Below are 11712 nucleotides of genomic sequence, written 5' to 3' on the forward strand. Positions count from 1 at the left end.
AGTTAGGCATCAGTAAAATTTACAATTAGCATTAACTGTGTCAAGCACCTCAGCTACCTTCTTTTTTACAACCTATTTTTCCACTTCTTCATAATAGAAAACTGCCAGAGGACATATTCTTTATTCTTCCTGAGTAAAATCAATAGACTTATTAGGCACTCAAAAATGGAGGTCATATTATTCTCAGTACGTAAGCAATGCTCTCTTGGTAGCTGAAAAAACCCTAAAGTCTTAACAGCAAGTGACTGTGCCTCTCCACCCCTGACATAAAGTTTTAAAAATTATACTCTGGGTCCAACACCAAAGGAGATAAAATTTTTCAAATATATACATAGAACAGATTTCAAAAAAGAATCAAGAACTGAAATTGCAAATATAAACATTTTGATGACTCTTTACATTTATTGCAGCTCAGAACCTTAACTGAACATATGGGCTTCCAAAGTTAGTCATTTTTTTAATGAAGAACTTAGCCCTTCATTGGACCTGATTTAAAAACCAGTGAAAGTATGCAAGGTTATCCAAGGACATTAACCATGGTGTTTCTCACTTGAAATAGAAAAATAATAGCAGTGCTGCATAGGCTACAGAAGCCCCATGATCTACATTTGCAAATGCACTGAGTACTAACACTACTCAGAAAATACCTGCAATTTAGAAAGGAAGAAAAAAGGAGAAAACACTCCTACTTTACCTAATTCCTAACTGTCAGTAACTAGAATGGGATGGCATACCAGCTGACATCTATCATTTGGTTAATTGTCAAAGTGCATTCATCAGACCTGTCTGGCTCTGCCAGGTAGCTTCCTCCTCCATCACTACTCCAAGTATATCCCGACAAAGCTGGACCCAAGAGAAGACAATCTTCTTCAAGGCCATTGAAGCTGTATCCTTGGCAGAAATCACAAAACTAGCTTCGATGTCTATGTATATAGGCAAACCCAGGGTAGTCATGCCTCTAGTTATCTTTCAGACAGCAAATACTTTTATGTACTGCAATCATTTCATGGGTAATTTTCATTTGAAATTAATTCAGGTAAATTGATATTTCTATACAATTTTGGAATGTATTAGGATTTAATTGTAGAATATTATCTTCATATATTCCATTACAATGGAATCACAGTTGCTTTCAATTACATACCAATGGAAGTCCAGTTAGCTACAAAATAGTTTTTTTCCTTTCTCATCCTACTCACATGACTTCTTAACCTAAAGAAAACTGGTATTTTTTACCTTCATGTTCAGGACAATACACTAGCTGTTAAGTGGAGTTTTCGTACTTATTATCCTTCCTAATATGAATGATAAAAGAAATAAAAGTTTGGCTAGTGTATTTAATAATGTTACATTATCTTAAAAATATGTGTCCTTGGTTACAGAATTTTCATTCTTTCATCTTAAAAACTGTGGCAAAACAATATACTAAATCATCCAAGGACATCAGACAAAATCTTTTTTATTTCAAATATTAAAATCTATTCATTCATTTCATTGATCTAAGTGCTCAACAAGTACTTACAGAGAACTGTAATAGGCACTGCTTTAAGCACTGAAGATCTGCAATGTTCTAGAAAAAAGATCTCTGCTAGTGGGAGCATACATTCCAGTGGAACATAAATAAATCAGTAAGTATGTGGCATAATGTTGGAAAAGTTCTAGAAAGAAAATGAAAGCAAGCATAAAAGCACAGAATAGCACTGCCTAATAGAACTTTCTGCAAAGATGTATCTATGTTGTCCACTAACCACTAACCACATGTGACTGATGGGCTCTGAAATTGTGGCCAGAGTGACCAAAGAATTGAATTTTTTCATTTTATGTAATTTCATTAATTTTAATTGTTACATTTGGCTAGTGGCTACCATGTTGGACAGAACAGGGATAGAGAGTAAGGCAGGTGCCCACCCATTTAAACAGCACCATCGGGGAAAGGGGTGACCTTTGAGCAGAACCTGAACAAAGGAGGTAGAGTGAGCCAGAATCTGGCCTTTCCCCTCAGCAGCAAGCCTAAATTTCGGTGTTACTAAACAAGAATTACTGCAGTGCCATGGCACCTCTTTAAAGGACTATCAATGGCAGTCCTTCAAAATCTCTACTACATGTAGCACTTTAAGATCTGGGTGCATCAGGAAATATTGAGCCATGATTTAATATGTAGGAAAAAACGGTTGGCAACTAACCTATCATTGTAACCCATCCTCTCCAATGAACAACTTTACCTTCTTTAACATATAGGGGCACCTGGGTGGCTCAGTCAGTTAAGCATCCGACTTCAGCTCAGGTCATGGTCTCATGGTTTGTGAGTTTGAGCCCTGCATCGGGCTCTGTGCTCACAGCTCAGAGCCTGGAGCCTGCTTTGGATTCTGTGTCTCCCTCTCTCTCTGCCCCTCCACTGCTCACACTCTGTCTCTCTCTCCCTCAAAATAAATAAACATTAAAAAAAAAAGATTTAAACATATAATAAAAACTATCTGACCAATTATATTTCTCTGTTGCCTCAGCTGGCCAGGAAATTCAGCATTAAGTGCTCTAGAGCAATTAACTAAAATATCTTAAGTTTCTGGCATAACTCTCTCCTGTTTTCTCTATACTGTTTTGAGTTTTTGTTGTATTAACCCCCATGGTATGGGCTTCTTTTATTTTGATCTACTTCAAATTCTTTTGGAGTAGAAAGGATAGGAGTTATAATCCCATTAAATGGTTTAAATAATGTTGAATTACCATTTCTTTGAAATTTAAGCCTTAAAGAAAGCCCATGTTAAAGAATATAGTCTGAGAGTTTAAGAGAACTGAGAGTTCTACTAAGGATCCACTCATTCCGTGGGAAATAATGGGTCCAAAAGATTTCATAAAGTGTGTGCACAACACACACAGGAATAAATGAGCTACACTTGTTAGAGGTGACTGAGAAACATTTCCCAAACGACTTATTCCAGCAGGAAAGTATCTTAGAGGGTATGATCCAATAACAAGGGAAGAGATCACTGGAGGTGAGACAACCCAAAAGTACCCAGCTGGGAAAAATCGGGTTTCCATGACTCATGGCTCAAAAGTTACTAGGAGTCCTAGGGTATCCTTGACAGTGAGAATCAAGCCTGATCCTTGAAAGGGCACATGTACTCATAAGAGGCAGAAGAGGTCAAGGGCATGGGCTCCTGAGCTAGAGCAACTCTGCCACTTCCTAACTGTAGAGCACTGAACAAGTTACTTAATATCTTATACCTCAGTTTTCTTATCTCATAGGGTTATTGTTAGGCTTAAAAGAGAAAATCTATGTATCGCTTGGAACAGTTCTTGGTACAAATACAGTAAATGCTCAAAAATTACTGGCTATTATCAGGAGGAAGAAAACGTGCTTTGGAATCAAACAGATCTGGGTTTAAATAAGCCTCTTCTGAAATCTCTGGCAAGGTTTTGAATTTCTATGTCTCAGTCCTCACATGTACATAAACGAGAATAATACCATCTACCTTAAAAGTAAAAACAGACTGGCCCTCAAAGGTAAGGGTATCAGAGAAGAGGTATAAAACCCATACAAAATACCTTGCACACAGTAGAGGCTTACTAAACACTGTCTGCCCCTGCCTGTCACCTCCCCTTTGGAAGTCTCAGGTCTGGTGCGAGGTTCTCTGCGAACTTGTGCATGACTCAGGGGGCTGTTCTCTCCGTGAATCACAGCTCCCTGTGCATTTCTGAAACCCTAAACCTCTTACCGGAAAGGGAGTTCTCATGTACGCTTTTTCTTATTAAGCCATTCAAAATGTAAAAACAAACAAACAAGCAAAAAAACAACAGAAATGTCTCAAGGCCTAAGCTCTAAAGTTTACTTTAGCAAAGAATTCAGCTTTATCTTCTTTCAGTGAGAACTTGCAACTCTTCCTTAACTTTCCCTATCTTTTCTGACTTTTAACCTAACTCCTACCACATTGTAAATTCCATCCATCTTGGAAAAACAAGATATCTATGATAACTTGAGTTATTGCCTCTGATATTTCCAAGTGTAATACCTAACAGCCTATCATTCACATATATATTTACTTAAAGCCTAGATTTTTTTTTGTATTCTTGATGGTTTATAATTGGCACCTTCCGTCTTGGTAAACAAACCCCCTTTTATTTTTTTTTAAGTTTATTTATGGGGGGGGGGGCAGGGTCGGGCAGAGAGAGGAGAGACAGGATCCCAAGCAGGCTGTGCACTGTCAGCACACAGCCTGAGGCGGGGCTCAAACCCATGAACCATGAGATTATGACCTGAGCCGAAATCAAGAGTCAGACGCTTAACCAACTGAGCCACCCAGGTGCCCCAGAACTATTCAGGCAGCCTTTTAAAACTATTCAGACTTCTCTTTTTTTTTTTTTTTTTAACATTATTCATTTTTGAGAGATAGAGCGTGAGTGGGAGAGGGGCAGAGAGAGAGGGAGGCACAGAATCCAAAACAGGCTCCAGGCTCTGAGCTGTCAGCACAGAGCCCGACATGGCGCTCCAACTGACAAAGTGTGAAATCATAACCTGAGCCGAAGTCGGACACTTAACCGACTGAGCCACTCAGGAGCCCCAGTTCAGAGATTTTTCTAAATGTTGTTGTTATATATTGAACATACACAAAGAAAATTTATAACAAAATATAAGCACAAAAAATAACATCAAAATTAATTTCTGTAGTTTAAAAAAAAGACCACAATTTGTTAGTCTCAAAAGTTTCTGTTTGCCCTATCTCCCTCATTGCACCCCAACGCCCCCCAAGTAAACACTATCCTGTATTTACCATTTCCTTGCTTTTTTGTAGTTTACCATATATGTATGTATTTGTAAATAATATATTGTTCAATATTGCTTGTTTTTGAAGTCCTACAATGGAATCATTCCATATGCATTCTTTTGTAATTTGCTTTTTTAACTCAAGTTTACATTCCTACAATATAACTATTTTGATTGGTATAGCTGTAATTCATCTTTTTTCATTGCTATATTCTACTGAATAACAAATATATAAATATATACCCCATTAAAATTTTTTTTGAATGTTTATTTTTGAAGGAGAGAGAGACAGAGCATGAGCAGGGGAGGAGCAGAGAGAAATTGAGACACAGAATCCAAAGTGGGCTCCAGGTTCTGAGCTGTCAGCACAGAGACCCATGCGGGGCTTGAACTCACGAACCGCGAGATCATGACCAGAGCCGAAGTCAGACATTTAACCGACTGAGCCACCCAGGCGCCCAATTACCTCATTTTAATAATCTATTCTCCTGACAATGGATAATTGGATTGCTTCTAGTTTTTTGATATAAACAATGAAGCTCTGGATATTCTTCTGCCTATCTCCTAGGCTAATACTTCTCAAAATACATGTGGTGAGGAACAGTTTTATTTCCAATCTTTGGTAGACTAATGCTTTTGTAAAATGAAATAAAAATAAATTACTATAAGCATACACCGACCATATGACCTAACTGTTCCGCTCCTAGGTATTTATTTACCCAAAATAAATGAAAGCATGTGTCCACATAAAGATTTGTACATAAATATTTATAGCAACTTTGTTTTTTTTTTAATTTTTTTTTAATGTTTATTTATTTTTGAGAGAGACAGAGACAGAATGCGAGTGGGTAAGGGGCAGAGCGAGAGGGAGACACAGAGTCTGAAGCAGGCTCCAGGCTCCAAGCTGTCAGCACAGAGTCCAATGCAGGGCTCGAACTCACGAGTTGTGAAATCATGACCTGAGCTGAAGTTGGATGCTCAACCAACTGAGCCACCCAGGCACCCCTATAGCAACTTTATTTGTAATATACAAAATGAGAAACAACTCAAATGTCCACCGAGAGGTGAACGAATAAACAAATATGGTAGAGCCATACAATGGAACATTACTTGGCAATGAAAAGGAATGAACGCTGATACATGCAACGTATGCAAAATAATCGTGCTGAGTACAAGAACCCAGACAAAACAAGAGTGTATACTGTCAGATTCCATTTACATGACATTCTAGAGAATGTAAAAGAATCAGTAGTGACAGAAAGCAGATGAGTGGTTGCTCTGAGATGGGGTAGGGGGTGCTGAGGAAGGGGTGTGGAGGGGCAAAAGGGAGAGATTATCAAGGGGCATGAAAATATTTTTTTGTTGTTTTTTGTTTTTTTAATTTAAAAAAAAATTTTTTTTTTTTTTACGTTTATTTTTGAGACAGAGAGAGACAGAGCATGAACGGGGGAGGGGCAGAAAGAGAGGGAGACACAGAATCGGAAGCAGGCTCCAGGCTCTGAGCCATCAGCCCAGAGCCCGACGCAGGGCTCGAACTCACGGTCTGTGAGATCATGACCTGAACTGAAGTCGGACACTTAACTGACCGAGCCACCCAGGCGCCCCTGAAAATATTTTAAGGACTGATAGATATGTTCATTATTTTGGTTGTGGTAATGGTTTAATAAATGCATGCATATGTCAAAATTGAACAAACTGTTCACTTTAAATATGTGCAGTTTGTTGCAAGTCAATTATACCTTAATAAAGCTGGACAAACATAAATTGCTAAAAATGTGAGAAGAAAAATACAAAATATAGGCCTCAATTCTTTTTAAGACTATTTTTTTAAGAGCACTTTTAGGTACACATCAAAATTGAGAGGAAGGTTATGGAGATTTCCCATTATTCCTTGTCCCTACACATGCATAGCCTTCCCCACCAGAGAGGCACATTTGTTACAATCAACGAACATACACTGACACATCATTATCATTCAAAGTCCATACTTTACATTAGTATGCACTCTTGGTGTTGTACTTTGTATAGATTTAGAAAAAATGTATAATGACATGTAACCACCTTCATCATACCAAACAGTTTCACCGCCCTAAAAATTCTGTGTCCTGCCTACTCATCCCCACTAGTTCCTGGCAACCACTGATCTTTCCACTATCTCCATTGTGGTTTTGCCAATGTCATATAGTTGGAATCATACGTATGTATTTAGCATTCTCAGATTGGCTTCTTTCATTTAGCAATATGTATATAAGTTTCCTCCATGTCTTTTCATGGCTTGATAGCTCGTTTCTTTTTAGCACTGAATAAGATTCCATTGTTTAGAGGGACTACCTTTTATTTATTCATTCATCTACTGATGGACATCTTTGTTGCTTTCAAGTTTTGGCAACTATCAGGACACCTGGGTGGCTCAGTCGGTTAAGCGTCCGACTTCAGCTCAGGTCATGATCTCACAGTTTGTGGGTTCAAGCCCCATGTCGGGCTCTGTGCTGACAGCTCAGAGCCTGCAGCCTGTTTCAGATTCTGTCTCTGGCTCTCTCTGCCCCTCCCCTGTTTGTGCTGTCTCTCTGTCTCTAAAATAAACAAACATTAAAAAAAATTTTTTTTTAAGTTTTGGCAACTATGAACAAAGCTGCTGTAAACATCCATGTACAGGCTTTTTGTGGATATGTTTTCATATCCATATTCCTTTAGATGTCAAGGACCGTGATCACTAGATCATATGGCAAGAATATGTTTAGTTTTACAGGAAACCCCCAAATTGTCTTCCAAAGTGGCTGCATCATTTTTCATTTGCACAGTGCTCCACATCCTCACCAGAATTCACTTAACCAATTTTTTTATTAATAAATGTAAGAGACATAAAATTGTATCTCAATAAACTTAACCAGAACAAACATAACGTAGGAGTAAAAGAGGATTACAAAAGGATTATAAAAACTGTACCTCACTGAAAGTGTGATTAATATAAACTATATTCATCTTGGTAGACCTGCAGGAAATAATTTGCAAATAGTGCTGGTCCCCAAATATACTTTGAATAGCATTATCCTAAATCACAAGTGCAAAAGTTTCTCTATAATGGTACAGCCCTAGTGGCCTATTAGAATCACCTGTAAAGTTCTTGAAAACAGACACACAGACTCCATCTCCAAATATTCTGAGTTAACTGATTTGGGATAGAGATTCCTAAGCATTCATGGTTTAAGGCACACCTGGTGTCTCAATAATGTTTTCATGGCACCCCAGGACAAAAGAACTACTGAACAACTCTTTCCTAAATAACTATTTATGTCCTAACAATGTAGTAGGTGTTTGAAAAACTAACGCATGTACAGCACATGAGCCAAGGCTCCTGGAGCCAGTGTGGTACACCAGGGGTTGGAAAAAACATGCTAGGCAAAGAACTTGCAAGATCAGGACTGAAATACATTAATGTGGGTTATTTAGCCACAATGGAGATCATGGAGTCTGGCAAGATGGCTTCTCCCAAGAGCACGCTGAAAGATGCACAGATGATGGCACAAATCCTGAAGATATGGGCATTACAGAATATAAGCCAAGAGTTATAAATCAGGTGGAGTTTGCCTTCTGATATGTGATCACAATTCTAGATGAAGCAAAAATTTATTGAAGGCATGCTAAGAAAGCTACTGTTCATGCAAATGATGTGTGATTGGCAACCCAACGTAATGCTGATCAGTCTTTTACCTCCCCTCCCCCAAGAGATTTTTCTATTAGACGTTGCAAGGCAAAGAAATCAAACTCCTTTGCCAGTAGCCAAGCCATATTCAGGTCCCAGGTCGCCACCTGAGAGATACTGGTTCACTGCTCCAAACTATAGACTTCAGTCTTTATTAAAAAAAAAAAAAAAAAAAAAAGGCATCTACTTCTGTGAGAAGAATAACAGTTCCACAGTTAATTATTGGTTCAGTTACTAGCAGACTAAGATGTAGTAGACTAGTAGACTAGTAGACCCACACTTGGCATGCCAAACCCACAAACCCACACTGTGTCAACTAAATTCGGGACTCCAATGTTCCTCACAGAGCAAAGGTTTACAGTCCTGTGCTGCCCACTGCACAGTCCCAAGCTGATAAAGCATCAATTTCTGCAACATCCACGGTTCAGAACATTCTGGTTAATCCATCATTAATTGGGTCCAAAAACATCCTTATTACCACTAAATGGTGTCATCACAAAGTACTGCCAATGAATCATCAAATGTGCTGAACAGAAAATGAGAAGATGATGATGATGATGATGACAATGACAATGATGACTATGATAATTTGTAATCTGGCCTTGATGCTTTAGTACTTATACTTGGTCTTGAATCCACTGTACTGAGATTAAACATGTATGTTCGGTGTCTTCGAATTGTGTTGTAAAAAACGTAAATGGTATTTAATCAGTAAATACAGTCATCCTTTCTGATAGAGATGTTGCATTTTCTTTAAAAGGATTAGTAATGGTTTTTCATCAGCCTTTAAGTGTAAAAAATAAAGTTGTCACACTGAATAGATACTTCTCCAAAGAAGACATCCAGATGGCAAAGCGACACATGAAAAAGTGCTCAACATCACTCATCATCAGGGAAATACAAATCAAAACCACAATGAGATACCACCTTACACCTGTCAGAATGGCTAACATTAACAACTCAGGCAACAACAGATGTTGGCAAGGATGCGGAGAAAGAGGATCTCTTTTGCATTGCTGGTAGGAATGCAAGCTGGTGCAGCCACTCTGGAAAACAGTATGGAGGTTCCTCAAAAAACTGAAAATAGAACTACCCTACGACCCAGCAATTGCACTGCTAGGTATTTATCCAAGGGATACAGGTGTGCTGTTTCGAAGGGACGCATGCACCCCAGTGTTTACAGCAGCACTATTGACAATAACCAAAGTATGGAAAGAGCCCAAATGTCCACTGATGGATGAATGGATAAAGAACACGTGGTATATATATATATATACAATGGAGTATTACTCGGCAATCAAAAAGAATGAAATCTTGCCATTTGCAACTATGTGGATGGAGCTAGAGGGTAGTATGCTAAGCAAAATCAGTCAGTCAGAGAAAGACAAATGTCATATGACTTCACTCATAGGAGGATTTTAAGACACAGAACGGATGAACACAAGGGAAGGGAAGGAAAAATAATATAAAAACAGGGAGGGGGGACAAAACATAAGAGACTCTTAAATATAGAGAACAACAGAGGGTTGCTGGAGGGGTTGTGGGAGGGGAGGATGGGCTAAACGGGTAAGGGGCTTATGGAATCTACTCCTGAAATCATTGTTGCACCATGTGCTAACTAACATGGATGTAAATTATAAAAGACAAATAAATTACAGAAAGTAAAAAAATAAAAAATAAAAAAATAAAGTTGTCATTCATAAAAAAAATCTAATGTATGCAAATTTAAAGAAAAAATAATATTCTAATGTCATTCTTAAATAACCATAATTATTTACTAATGAGATGTGTGTATCCCCTGGGCACTGCACAACTTCTCAAACCTGGAATCAGATTGGACCCTGTCACCCTCATTTCCTGTTACACATTGATTTTCGCATGGCATCTGCTTTTTATTAGCAACCACTGAAAACCCAGCTTTGCAAAATATTGTGCTAAAAAAAACAGAAGAATGTAGCCCAATCTGATATTGAAACTGTGATCTGAACTATCTGGAGCTAGTAGCTCACACAGTGTCAACAGAGGCCAAGTATCACTGTGTTGCCCTCAAACAAATATATGTGAATATCCCTTGGTCCTCTGTGGGGCTGCCGCAGTGCCCCTGGGCACCCTGGGCACACAGTTTGGTATCCACAGGTCTGGGGTAAGTCCTTGCCTAAGTATTTCTGACACACTCATTTTGAGATTTTAACGTAAGGAAGGGTTGAGGACCACAGGTCTGGGGTGCGGGCCAGGAGCTGAATGGCCAGGTTGCAGATCACACACAGCTCTGCTCTCCCCAGCAGGGCTGCAGGGGACTCCAATGCTGGGCCAACTCACACTGCCACCAGCAGCGACCGAGAGTTCCTAATGCTCCACATCCTTACTGTTTACTTGAAGACTTTAAAGTTTTTACCACCTTGGGGAGGGTAAAATAGTACCACCTAGTGGTTTAATTTGCATTTCCATGATTACAAATGAGGTTATGCATTTTCATATTTTTATTAACCGTTCACCTTTCCATTTCTGTGTAGTTTCTACTCAAGGCTTTTTTTTCCATTTTTCAACAGAGTGTTTCCCCCCGCCCCCACCTTTACTAATTTGTCAGTTATATGCATGGCAAATATCTTCCCCCAGTATTTATGGTTTGTCTTTTCACACATTTTACAGTGTCTTTTGAAAACATAAGGTCTCATTTTCTAAAGGACAGGTTCCTGTTCCCTTACTATTTGTTACTAATAAGTATGGCAAATATTTTCTCCTGGTTTGTTGCTCTCCCCGCCGCTCCAATCTTTTAGTGATGTCTTTTGATCAAGTAATGTCCTTAGTTTTAGGTCCAGTGACTAATCCCTTGCTCTCTGGCCAGGACTTTTGTGTCTCATTTAAGATCCTTCCCTTCTTCAAGGTCATAAAGCTATTCTGTATTTTCTTCCAAAAGTTCAAAAGTTTTGCCTTTTACATTTAAGTCCCTTAATCTACATGAAATTGATTTTTGTGTGTGGAATGAAGTACAGATCTGTTTTAATTATTTTCTATATAAATAATCAATATCCCTAGCACTATGCAATGAATTGCCCCTCCTTTCCTGCTGATATCAAGTGCCAAGTCCATCATAAATCATATTGACAGAAGTGTGCCTGTCTCTAGACTATCCCATAATGCGCCACAGATGTTAAGGTACTGAAGTGAGGGGCAGTTCCCCTGAGAAAGAAGGGGTAACTTGTATCATCTAAACCTTATTCATTGTTATTTAAGCTTTGAACTATCT

The 11712-nt window shown here is 38.6% G+C and overlaps 1 pseudogene; it reads left to right on the top strand.

Moving 5' to 3' along the window:
* The first annotated feature begins 7559 nt into the window (after positions 1-7559).
* On the top strand, positions 7560-9724 carry LOC125918075 (transcription initiation factor TFIID subunit 9-like; annotated as a pseudogene).
* The last annotated feature ends 1988 nt before the right edge of the window (positions 9725-11712 follow it).

Source organism: Panthera uncia, unplaced genomic scaffold (assembly GCF_023721935.1).
Source record: "Panthera uncia isolate 11264 unplaced genomic scaffold, Puncia_PCG_1.0 HiC_scaffold_428, whole genome shotgun sequence".
In the NCBI taxonomy this organism is placed as follows: domain Eukaryota; kingdom Metazoa; phylum Chordata; class Mammalia; order Carnivora; family Felidae; genus Panthera; species Panthera uncia.